This window comes from Eleutherodactylus coqui, chromosome 1 (assembly GCF_035609145.1).
Source record: "Eleutherodactylus coqui strain aEleCoq1 chromosome 1, aEleCoq1.hap1, whole genome shotgun sequence".
NCBI classification, from domain to species: domain Eukaryota; kingdom Metazoa; phylum Chordata; class Amphibia; order Anura; family Eleutherodactylidae; genus Eleutherodactylus; species Eleutherodactylus coqui.
Window position 1 is genome coordinate 58566428 of NC_089837.1, and position 13149 is coordinate 58579576.

A 13149-nucleotide genomic window follows, 5' to 3' on the forward strand; every position below is an offset into this window, starting at 1 on the left:
AATGCACTTTGTAATATACATCGTGCATTAATTATGAGCCATACAGAAGTTATTCACTTACCTGCTCCGTTGCTAGCGTCCTCGTCTCCATGGTGCCGTCTAATTTCAGCGTCTAATCGCCCGATTAGACGCGCTTGCGCAGTCCTGTCTTCTCCCTTCTGAATGGGGCCGCTCGTGCCGGAGAGCTGCTCCTCGTAGCTCCGCCTCGTCACGTGTGCCGATTCCAGCCAATCAGGAGGCTGGAATCGGCAATGGAACGCACAGAGCCCATGATGCACCATGGGAGAAGACCCGCGGTGCATCGTGGGTGAAGATCCCGGCGGCCATCTTCGCAAGGTAAGTAAGAAGTCACCGGAGCGCGGGGATTCGGGTAAGTACTATCCGTTTTTTTTTTTAAACCCCTGCATCGGGTTTGTCTCGCGCCGAACGGGGGGGCTATTGAAAAAAAAAAAAACCCGTTTCGGTGCGGGACAACCCCTTTAAAAAAAAAAAAACAGGATGTTTTTTAAGATGTTTTTTGTGCGTCTAAAATTCCTTCATCTGAACGTCCCCATAGGAAACCATTAGTTCTAATAGCCGCAAGTTTTTTACGCGCGTGATTTTTGCGCCCGTAGGTCCCCGTGTGAAAAAGGCCTTCCTCTGCCAGTAAAATGCCTGCCCGGCCTCTCTCCCTTCCTATTTATGCAGTTTGTCGTCCTCCTGCCACCTCTGCATTCTGTCCTCTTAGGTGGGATTTACGCAAGCGAATTTGCACATGAAAAATTTGCGCATGTAATGCGCAGAAAATAAAACCCATTTAATTTTAACCCTTTCCAGTCCACTGTCTGACGTCTAAAGACATTATGATTTAAGGCTGTACAGCTCCGATGTGGTAAGACACAGTCGGGGTTCTCTTACTGTATATTGCCAGCCTCTCTGCTGTCGGAGCCTATCCAACGTGTCACCTCATGCAGTATTGGCTTTAGCCAGCAGATAGCGCCATTGTATAACGGCAGAAAAAGAGTAAGCCCTCTAGGAAAACCAGGATACAAGTTGGATTGGAAAGGATTAATAGGTTTGCTCACATGCGCATATTTGGTGTGTGCAATTCGGTCATGCAAAAAAAAATATATAGCATGCACTATTTTGCGCAGGGAAAACAACTCTTTGAACTCATTAGACTATTGGCCGTTTCTATGGTTGAGAGCATCTGTGTGTGTTTTTTTGCACGCACAAAAAAAATTCTGTAAAATGCGTCGATGCGTGCAACACTCAGTCTGCAAAAGCACTTGCAAATAGGCTTATGCTTGTGTGAATCCAGGCTTAGGGTGGTTTTACACAGGCGAGAAAATCGCGCAATTTTCACACGATTTTCGCCTGATGCGTTAGTCAATAAAAATCAGATTCTAAAACCAGTGATTTATAATGGTCTCCTTCCCATCTGCGATGTTTTCACTGATGCGATGTTGATAGAACAAAAAATCCAGGCGTGCTCTATCTTTGCCCAATGCACACGGGCAGATTTGCATTGTGGACTCCAGAGTGGGCATCCGTCTCCGGATTCCGCAGCAAAGACATGCTATTGAAAATCGCTTTTCCCTGTCCACGAGCGGAAATCACTTGTAATTTTCTGCTCAAGGTGGATAACTCATAGCATGTTCTATTTCGCCGTGGATTCTGTGCGGACAGCTTCAGTTGAAGTCAATGGAAGCCGTCCGATCCGCGGCCCATCCGCAGCTGTCACTGCGGGCTGTGGAATCCGCGTCATCACTTAGCAGCGGCATGGCGTTATCTGTGCTATGCATGTGTGCCGGCGTGGTGCTGGCACATCCGCAGCTCAGACAAGAAATCATCCGGACAGGTCCGCAAGGATCACTGGCAGGGCACCAGGTCGGATTCCGCTGCGGGATCTCCTATGCCAAATCTGACTCAGCCATGTGCATTCGGCCTTTCTGCGATGTGCGTTTTTTTTAAAATCTCCCATGTTTCCAAATGAAGCCTCCTTTTTATTGCATCGCAACGCAACAAACGCTGCAATGCGATTTTAACATTAGAAAGTCCTGTTGACTTTTGCGTTAAAAAAAGTGCGATTTTCTTGGGTGATTTTTAACGCAGGCGGCGGCGATGCGAGATTATTCTAAAAAGAAAGCATCGCTGACGCTCAAAAATCGCAATAACAAAGGTGCACCTAAATCGCGATCGCCTGTGTGAAACTAGCCTTAGGCCTCATGTCCACTAGAAAAATACAATCCGCGCAGATTCCGCACGGATTTGCTTTAAATGGTATTTTTTTTTTGCCTGCAGATATCCGCACACATTGCTATCAATCCGCGGCAAAATGGAGCATGCCGCATTTTTCTTCTGCGCGTGAAAAACGCAATTCTTTTAAAATGCCATCCGAGGGTGCAAAAATCAATTTAATGGACCGCGGATGGCCAATGATTCCCTATGGGCAAAATCATTCCGCAGCGGAAGTCTGCTGCGGAATCCGCAATTCCAGTTACCCAGTGGACATGAGGCCTTAGTCTGCACTGACACTTGGCGTTTTTTTCTGTGTTTTTGAACCGCATCAACATTCCGCATGTAGTTTCTTTACCAACGCAATGTTACAAACCGCATGCTTTAAAAAAAATAAAAAATAAAAATGCGCTTTTATTCTGCTGTGATTCAAAAACGCAGCCAAAAAGGGCAAGTATGAAAGCAGTCTAAAACTTCATTCACACAAGCGTATTTGCATAGCGTATTAGGCACGCAATTTTTGAGTGTTTTTTCACGTGATATGCAATCGTGTGAGAAAATCCGTGGCCTGTCTTATCGTGGCGCACATAAAGGGGTGTGCGCAAATATGTAGGAAACCTGCGTATTTACGCACTAAAGTAATGCGATTTAGTGTGTTCTTTTTTACGCCTGTAAATATACCGTGTATTGACGCGACGCAAAAGACTGCTGAGAGGTAGAAATGCGCAAGGTGCCAGTATATCTTGGCCCGTGAATACGCTGCGTATTCACGGACCGAAATACGCATTCGCCTGTGTGAATACACCGTTACAGGTGAAACATTGGGGGCGGCGAAGATGACCGCCATTCTTCTGGGAGGGAGAACTGGGTGACCGGGGGCAGCGGCCTGTGCCAGGGCAATATAACCCTCCTGCCATATACTTGATGATCCCTTGTGTTGACTATGTATTGGTCCTATATTAGCCCTTTGTATTGTGTGCTGTGCAGTCTGGAGCTGGACAGACCCCAGCTGCTTGCAGGGTACACTTTACTGCCATTTCCTTCTATTTTTCTGCCCACTTTCCCCGCTCGCCACCTGTTGCCCAAGCAAAGTTCTGGAACTACTGCCCGACCGCACGACTCTACTGCCTAAGCCTATCCCTAAACCTGCAAATCAACGCTGCACCTGCCTGCGCCCGCCCGCCTCCTCTGTCAGCGCCGCACCTTGTCATTGGGCCGCTGCGGGCGGTGACGCCAGTGACGAGTACGCGCTCGGAGCTGGTTTGTCCTGTGGGGCTTGCTGTAGTGTGAGGGCACGGAGAGCCTGGCAGCGGCAGGAAGACAGCAGAGACCGAGGGACGGACGGTAGGTGCTTCGTACAGGTGACTGACGTGTGTTCTCAGTCCAGGGGGGATGTTACATGTATGTGCTCGCTCCGTGCAGACATGTCATTTCTGTATGTGTGTGAGCCGGCTGGGTGCAGTGACATATGTGTGAGGGTCCAGGGGAAGGACGTGTTACATGGGGGTTACATTGCATGCAGTAAACATGTATGTGTTATGGAGGGGCAGGTGACGTGTCTGCGCTGAGGATATGGCATATGAGACGTGTAATATATGTAGGTGCAGTATATGCGGGGCGGTACGCTAGCGGATCTTCCGACGTACGAAACCGAGGCGGATCCGTCAGTTTCTGAATTTTGAAACATTGTAGATCTTTAGCGCCATTTCTACGGCGTCAGGACTGCGGCGTTGGTAGAAATGTACTAAAACTGTGTGTGTAATATGTGTGTTATTACAGGTGGTATGTATGCGCAGACTCTCACAGAACGCACGTCGCCACGCGATTGTCGTCCGGTATCAGGGCCGGTAACAATCGCCGTCGGTGGGTAACACCGCAGACATTTGCGCAGATTCTTTCCCGCCTTTGTCGGCAAGACGTTTGTGGATTTCTGCGGACTTCGTGTGAAGCTTGCCCGGACGCACTTCGCTGTTTCCACGCTTAACTGGATGATTATCGCGTTCCATTCTAGTACCGCTTACAAATTGTGCGCCCGCTGCGGGGAGACGCGCTAAACTTTGTTAAAGCAGATGACATTGCGCACTAATGGCAGACGTGAAAATCAAGGACACGCAACGCCCTCCCGCCTTCCTTGGCAGACATCTTTTTTTTTTCTTATCCACTAGCGACGATTAAATAAAACCTTTTCGGCCTCGCTGGGCAAAAGTACCCAATAGTAAGACGGCCTTGTTGCCTATAGCAACCAAGCGCAGCTCTCAGCAGCTTGAGATTGAAAGCGGCGCTGTGATTGGTTGCTATGGTCAACACGGACGTCTGTTTTCGGCGTACTGCCGCGTGTGACGGTGTATCTCACGCACCGTCCACATGCTAGATTTCCCACGCTGTTGCAAAGCGATGGCGAGTATACCCAATGTTATTGCATATGGGCACACGTGTATACGCCCACATGCAGAACTATGGGCGCTACCGTAAAAAATATATATATATATAGCAAGCCAGAACATGCTGCGTTTTTTTTTTTTGCGCTCAGGTATGACGTCATTCCGACACGCTGATGTAAGCGGGACTGCATGAGACAATGTAGTTGATTGCCTGCAAGTCACAGCGTATCGCACGGGCGTACAGCGCACACGTAATTATATGCTCCTGTCCGCCCGGCCTTAGGCTTCCTTAACACGGCTGAGCGTGATATCGCACTCGTGGCGAGGGACCTGCGGATGCCTCCCATCGCTTCCGGGAAGTTGTGAATCCCGGCATCTCACTCAGTCGCGCTTATTGTTGAGTTGCGGCCATGTTGGCGTGGTATACTAATATGACGTATCCACCGGCGCACTCGTGATGCTGGTGCGCTCGCTGGCGGTTCCAGCTGCAGGCGGTGTCTGTACAGACAGCCTCTGTCATTTTGCAGCTCAGTAGCCTAAAGTAGTCCTACTGATGAGTGCGATCTGTGTGCGGCTCAGATTACGCCCGTTTATTTCCACTGTGCGATCTGTGCGTGCGGCTCGGATATGCGTATTACACGCACGCAAGAAGTGGCGCTGCCAGCCCGTTTATTTCCACTGTGCCGCTCACACCTGAGTTGGTTTATGTCTTTGTCATGTATATATACCCGCAGCACGTCTTCGGCCCGGGTCCACGGGCGATTTCTTGCTGCAGAATCTGGAGGGCGTTCACTTCCCGACTCCGCAGCGATAACCCTCCATAGCACGCCAAGGAAAAATGATTTTTCATGTCCACAAGTGAAAACCAATTGCGTTTTCCGCTCGCAGATTAAAAATCGCAGCGTGCTCCATTTTACTGCGGTTCCCACATGGACAGCTTCTATTGAAGTCAATAAAAGTTGTCCGATCCGCGGCCCGTCTGCAGCTGCCAATGCGGACGGCCCGCAGATTCTGCAGGAAACACGGATAAACACGGAGTTTATAAAAACAACAAAAACCTGTACTGCGCCAGTCGGTACTTCCACACACGTCCGCAGTACAGAAAAGAGAAGACACGGATAGGTACGTTCGTTGTGGGCAGGGTTGGATTCTGCTGGGTGGACCCTATTGACTATAATGGGGTCTGCCTGCTTTTCGTCCACTCCCCATCGTGCTCTCGCCAGCGGTGCTCATGACAGCTGCTGGAGGCAGGGGAGCGGAGTAGCCGTCAGCGGCTGTATCTGCTACAGCTGGGGAGAGCGTGGGACGGGCTGTTCCACACCTGTGAGCACCGCAAACAGCAGGGGGGAGGACAGTGTTGGCAGCAACGGGATGGGCAGGAGGGAGGACAGTGTTGCTGGCTGTGGCCCGCCTGTCAAGCTCTGCAAGGCACTTCAGAGCAGAGAGGATAGCAGGGACAGCCAACCACAGGCTGGGGGCGTTCCCTGCATGTAACGCCAACTTCCGGTGGCAACATAATAAAACAGTACCGTGGAAACCTATATCTCGGGGACATTTTTCTCTCTTACATGTGCAGTACTTTTGGAGAAACTTGTATTATATTAGTAGCAGCTGGACACAGAAGTAGTCCTACATTTTCATGAGCTGCAGGATAGTCACACCCACCTCACCCTCCAGCCAATGATTGGCAGCTCTCTCACTATGTACAGTAATAAGCAGACAGCAGTCAGTCAGATGCTGGAGGCGCCGGTGGGTGTAACTAGTCTGCAGCTTCTGAACATCCTGAACTACTGTAAGTAGTCCTTTATGCATTTGCTGCTATTGATAAAAGACAAGTTTCTCCGACACTCCCTGCACAGATCCCCACAGCAGACTTATTACTGTAATCAGTGTACCTGTCACTGCCTTATGCTGTCCGGGGAGACGGGCACAGAAAGATTGTGACAGAGTCTTTTTAGGTAGCCCTTTCACCCGCAGTGAGGAGGAGAGGGAATGAAGCGATGGCCGTGGGACTGCCGGCGATAACCGAGTACTTTGCCATTTCCTTCAGCCACATTGCAATGAATGGAGCAGTGCCACGCATGCACAACCACCGGCCGCATCACTGCAGGTGGGTGCAGCGAGCCCACAGCGATGAGAGGAGGGGGACACGGGACCGCCGTGCTTGGTGGTTGAATCCCCACCGATGTGACATTTATCCACTGTCCTATGGATCGGGGATTAAAGTCAGTTGTGGTACTATCCCTTTAAGACAGGTTGCACAAGAGGGTATTACGGCTCATTCCTGCATCCATAATACAAACGAATGTCCCGCTCCGTCCGTTTGAAAAATGTGAATGAACCGGGACGGATTTAAATGGGAAGAAATGGAAATATTTCCGTTTTTAATGAAAACCCATCGAAATCAACGAGGAGCAAAGCGGAACAGTTTAATTCAGTTTTTATTTTCCATCTCTCTGCTCCTCGAAGCGAACATGCCCAAGTGAGGCGAACGCCGGCGTGGGTGAGCCCTTACTGAAGCGTCAGACATTCTGGACTATTGGAAGTCTGAGTATTGTAGATGGGTCAGAAAGGTGCGAGTAGAGATGAGCGAGCGTACTCGGCCACGCCCCTTTTCCGCCCAAGTACTGCGATTTTCGAGTACTTCTGTACTCGGGCGAAAAGATTCGGGAGGCGCCGTGGGTGAGTGGGGGGGGGGGGGGAGAGAGGGCTCCCCCCTGTTCCCCGCTGCTACCCCCTGCGCTGCCACGCCTCCCCCCGCCCCCCGAATCTTTTCACCCGAGTACTGAAGTACTCGAAAATCGCAGTGCTCGATCGAGTAATTACTCAAAACGAGTAGGTTCGCTCATCTCTAGTGCCGAGTTATCAGAAATTCCGAAGCTGGTGTCTGGATACTGTAGATAGATGGATTGTACGCTAAATTTGGGGGTTTTAAGAAAATCCAAACTTTTGGAAATTTGGAGTTACTGGATTATTTGTAATTCCAAATCTGTGGAAGTTTTCTTGTAGTCTCTGTAAGCAGGTAGGTATATAGATGATGTACTGCCCCAAGTCTCTGGTTTTCTGCTCTGCTGAGATATTGCTGGATTATTGTGCAATTCTCTGGTAATCCGGCATGGGCCATTTTTTTTTTTTTTTTAATTAAAAAAAATTTTTTTTTGTCTTGCATGTTAAACTATCAGGATTTTCAGAGACGCGGGTGCTGGATTAGTGGACTGTTACTATATGAAGTTAGTAGGCTGGCTGCATGCGTGACCCTGGCCAGCGACCCTTGTCAGTCACGCGCAGTACAGATTTTTATATATATATATATATATATATATAATTTTTTTTTTCCCTGTGCCATTGCTAGGCGATGACTCGGGCACCCGCGGCCTATCCACAATGTCAATTGTGATTGGTCTGCTGGTCAGATGGCTTCCATTGACTTCAATAGAAGCCGTCTGCAGCAAAATAAAGCATGCTACAATATTTTTTTGTGTGTTTTTCCTTCGATTGCGGAAATCGCAGTTCGTTTCCAAAGTGTGAAAGAAGGCTTGATGCTCCTTGGCATTCGTGGGCTTGGGAACCTCCTCTCCCACCAGCGCATTGACATTTTATTATTATTTTATTTTTTTTTCATTTGCGGCTTGTTCTTTGAACAATTGGTGTTTGGTAATGCTCGGTCCCCATCTGTATTATCGACACTAGGCCCCATTCATGCGGTATCTAGTGATTGGAACACAATACTGACAGCAAGCAGTGATCTTGACTTGGAATGTGAAGTATATTAGAAAGTTGCAGAACTCTGCGTGCCCTGATGTTACACCCCTCCACCATGGATGAGTACAGGGGGGGGGGGGGGGGGGGGATGCAGTGCAAACTTTGGCAAGTACCTGCTATTGATTGATTGGATGCCCACGTCCTGCTGTGTGATAGGCAGCACATATTATATTTTGTGGCGTTGAGTAAGGAACAGGATTTCTGCTGCTTCACAAGAAAATGGATTAGTTCTATTAAATCATTGTACTGTATCAGCGGGACGGTCGGCATCTGCTTTGTGTGTTCTGCAGAGCCGTACAGTCGTCATCAGCCAGCAATGACAGGGAGCGTCATATTGATCCCTGTAAAAATGGCTTATAAGGTACAGGAGCTAGTCATACGGGGGAGGGGGGGGGGGGTCAGACTTTTAATTCTGATACAGAACTCTTGTATAGCCCAGGCACAGGGGAATCTATCCCTTTGCATCACTTTTTTGGCATCACTGCACTGCTGGTGTAGCACAGCACCCTTCGCTGTTCTTCCTCTGCACAGTGGCACCCCCCGCCATGCACTGTGCAGGGAGCTGCAGCACCACTCCATTCATAAATGATGCCGACTGCAATTCCCTGCACAGTGGATGGCGGAGGGCAATGCTGTGCATGAAAGACTCAGAAGGGAATGTAACACTACACCAGTGCTATATTCTGGTTATTCTCAGGATCTGTGAGGGTTTGACCCCCCCCCCCCCAAGAGGGTCATTTATTATTAATAATGAAATTTAAAAAAAAAAAGGATTTTGCTGGCACACTGGATGGGCTATTGTGTGCCCCTATATTGGTGGCCCCAGTAGTAATAGCGGTCCCCTATATTGGTGGCCCCAGTAATAGCGGTCCCCTATATTGGTGGCCCCAGTAGTAATAGCGGTCCCCTATATTGGTGGCCCCAGTAGTAATAGCGGTCCCCTATATTGGTGGCCCCAGTAGTAATAGCGGTCTTCTATATTGGTGGCCCCAGTAGTAATAGCGGTCCCCTATATTGGTGGCCCCAGTAGTGATAGCGGTCCCCTATATTGGTGGCCCCAGTAGTGATAGCGGTCCCCTATATTGGTAGCCCCAGTAGTAATAGCGGTCCCCTATATTGGTAGCCCCAGTAGTAATAGCGGTCCCCTATATTGGTAGCCCCAGTAGTAATAGCGGTCCCCTATATTGGTGGCCCCAGTAGTAATAGCGGTCCCCTATATTGGTGGCCCCAGTAGTAATAGCGGTCCCCTATATTGGTGGCCCCAGTAGTAATAGCGGTCCCCTATATTGGTGGCCCCAGTAGTAATAGCGGTCCCCTATATTGGTGGCCCCAGTAGTAATAGCGGTCCCCTATATTGGTGGCCCCAGTAGTAATAGCGGTCCCCTATATTGGTGGCCCCAGTAGTAATAGCGGTCCCCTATATTGGTGGCCCCAGTAGTAATAGCGGTCCCCTATATTGGTGGCCCCAGTAGTAATAGCGGTCCCCTATATTGGTGGCCCCAGTAGTAATAGCGGTCCCCTATATTGGTGGCCCCAGTAGTAATAGCGGTCCCCTATATTGGTGGCCCCAGTAGTAATAGCGGTCCCCTATATTGGTGGCCCCAGGAGTAATAGCGGTCCCCTATATTGGTGGCCCCAGGAGTAATAGCGGTCCCCTATATTGGTGACCCCAGGAGTAATAGCGGTCCCCTATATTGGTGACCCCAGGAGTAATAGCGGTCCCCTATATTGGTGGCCCCAGGAGTAATATGAATCCCCAGCAGTAGTAATAACCCCAGTGTAGGTAGCTCCAGTAATAATATTAATCCACTCGGTAATATTAACCCCAATGTAGGTAGTCCCAGTAATAATAGCCTTTCAACCCATATACCTCTTCCTTGACGTCAGTATGAGAGCCCGGAATGCTTCCTCCCTTGTCCTCACCTGTGGAACTAAGGAGGAGAGGACTCGGGTAGGAGGATCCTGGCTGCACACGCTGACGTCAAGTGTGCATCGAGATCAGCGTCGCTGTGTGATCACCGCCGGGGAGCTGCGGCACCCCACCCAGTAATCACTACAGTGGTGAGCGGCTGACGATGCACGTGCCAGCAGAGAGGGCTGTATGTGCCTTACATAGCACACGTGCCGTAGGTTCACCACGGAGCCCAGTATGGGAACCGCTGATTTAGACCATTTGTCTCATAGTAGGTTGTCCAGGCTGAATGTAATTGTAACAAGCCCTGAGCTGCGAGTAGCATTGGATTTGTAGAGGTTTTCATTTTTGGCTATATATAAGAATATTTCTATTCACTTACAGCAAGCAGATATCAAGGAATTGAAACATAAAAGTATATTAGAATGAAAGGTGTTATCGTCCCACAAGAAGTTACCCCGTATCCACATCATAGAGGATAACTTGCTCATTGGTGAGAATCCATCTGCTGGGACCCCCATCAATCCCTGGAATGGGACTCCAGGTGTTTTTTGAATAAATGGAGTGGTTGTCAAGGCATGCGCACTACAACTACATTCATTTCAGTAGGACCACCCGAAATTGCTGAATTGCAGTTAAGAACTGCTTCGGAGCGTTGACCCCAGGATCGATGGGGATCCCAGTAGTCGGACCCCCACCAATTAAGGTATCCCCCATCCTGTGGGTTGTGGTAAAACCTTTTTTTTTTTTTAAGCTTTCTATCTTTAGGATATATACTCAATAATAGATTGGTGGGGGTCTGACATTCGGTACCTCTGCCAATCAGCTGTTTGCAAGAACTGCAGTGTCCTGGAAATAGAACAGCTCTGTATATTGTGTGCTGGTCACAAATAGTACTGCAAGCTCATTCACTGTAATAGGACTGAGCTTGCAGCACTGTTTGTGGCCACTATACAATGTATGGAACTATGCTGTGGGCAGTACACTGCAGCTCCTGCAAGCAGCTTATTGGTGAGCATGTCGCGAGTCGGACCCCCACTGATCTGATATTGATGACCTATCCTAAGGTTAGGTCATCAGTACCCAGAATAATATTACAGAAATCCAGAAAAGTCTTTTAAGGAAGAGTATGATAACCCCTCACTAGTAGGGTTTAGCCTGATGACTGCATTAATGGGGCGTCCTGCATGTAGACGGAGCTGCGGTGTAGTATTGTTGTAGGCTCTTGCTTTCTCCATTAGCAGGTTGTAACAGGCAGGCAGGCAGGATGTGCTAATTAGGACACCTCTGAGTCATTGGGATTTATTTTTTAAGTCAGGAAAGAAGTGTATTTGTAGCTACAGTAAATAACCCAGAAACCTTACGAAGCCCGACAGTGATTTATACCGCAGTGATTCCAGGTTTTGTGTAATCGCTTGTATTCTGATGGCTCCGCAAGAATCCGCTGTGTAGGAGAAATAACTTTTACTTTTTTGTTTACATGAAGAATTGTAACTTCACAGCTGCAACTACCAGAATCTGCTCCATCAATCCTGCTGTATTATGGAATAGGTATTTAGGAAGTTCCTTCATGCTTGCTGTAAGCTTACTGCAATGTGGACATTGGCATTAGAGCACATCTGTTAGTCTTGCGCCTTGGCGTGTCTGGAGGAACGGGGCCTGCCCTGCGTGTCCGCGGGTATGGAGGAGCGGCGGCCTGCCCTGCGTGCCAGCGGGTATAAAGAAGGAGCGGCGGCCTGCCCTGCGCGCCGGCGGGTATGGAGGAGCGGCGGCCTGCCCTGCGCGCCGGCGGGTATGGAGGAGCGGCGGCCTGCCCTGCGTGCCGGCGGGTATGGAGGAGCGGCGGCCTGTCCTGCGCTCCGGCGTGTATGGAGGAGCCACTGGCAAGCCCCGACCCAGAAGAAGCGGATCTCTGTAGAGAGTGTGGAAGAATTTTGCTACATGCACATAGCAGAGCCGGATTCCCCATGCGGAATCCAGCCCTGACCGCGACCAGCGACCCTGCGTTCCTGTCATTCTCCAGCTTCTTTGTGTAGTGGATGGTCTACAGGGCTCGTCGTCGGCCATGTGCAAAATGTAAATATATCTCTATCTATATCATTTTTTTAAAACTCCTACTTTTCCCGCATCATCGCCTAGCGATGACGCGGAGTCTGCGACCTTTCCCCTGTGCAGAAGGGTCATGGATTGAACGGCTTCCATTGACTTCAAACGGAATCCCTGCAAAAACTGTGCATGCTGCGATTTTTAATTTTTAAAAATTTTTTTTCTCATTTGTGAGTGAAAACCGCAATTGCTCTCTACTCGTGTGCATGAAGAATCACTTTTCCATAGCATGCAATGGAGGGTATTTGCTGTGGAGCCCGTAGACGTACGCCCGTGTGCACGAGGCTCATTGCAGAGTATAAACCTCGCTGCTGATTAGTGGAGCGTATTGCTTGACAGAGTAGTCCTGGAGATGATCTCTACATAGGAGTGACCCCTATATGAAGACTAATTGGTCAAAGTGCTCCCCCCCCCAAAGCCAGGACCTATTCTGGAAGAGACTTTTTGGGAGGACACATAGCTGTCTCCTTGGTCCGCTAAAGATGCTTTTATAAGGAATGATTTTTAAAAAAATCACCGAATCATTCAAATTTGAAAATGGTTCAGTATTCGCACGGCCAACAATCGGACTATCAATGATAATTCGTTTGTAAGCATGGAAATCGTTGTCTTGTTCACTAATCGTTCTGCGTAATTACCTATCAATCGTTCTGTGGTTCTCATTCACCGCTACAGCAGACTGAATGCTTGTGTGTGTATGTGTATGTATGTATGTGTATGTGTGTGTATATATATATATATATATATATATATATATATATATATATATAT

At 48.9% G+C, this 13149-nt stretch overlaps 1 protein-coding gene across 3 annotated transcripts in view; it reads left to right on the forward strand.

Annotated features, from left to right (window-relative positions):
* The first annotated feature begins 3463 nt into the window (after positions 1 to 3463).
* The window catches only part of ITSN2 (intersectin 2), a 173748-nt gene continuing 164062 nt past the window's right edge, over positions 3464 to 13149 (forward strand). For 2 of the 3 annotated variants that reach the window (XM_066596589.1, XM_066596615.1), the window contains exon 1: positions 3464 to 3561. The gene's annotated coding sequence lies outside the window, so the exon portion shown is untranslated. Of the gene's footprint in view, positions 3579 to 13149 lie in introns of all 3 variants that reach the window. The other variant, XM_066596598.1, reaches the window with a different exon arrangement.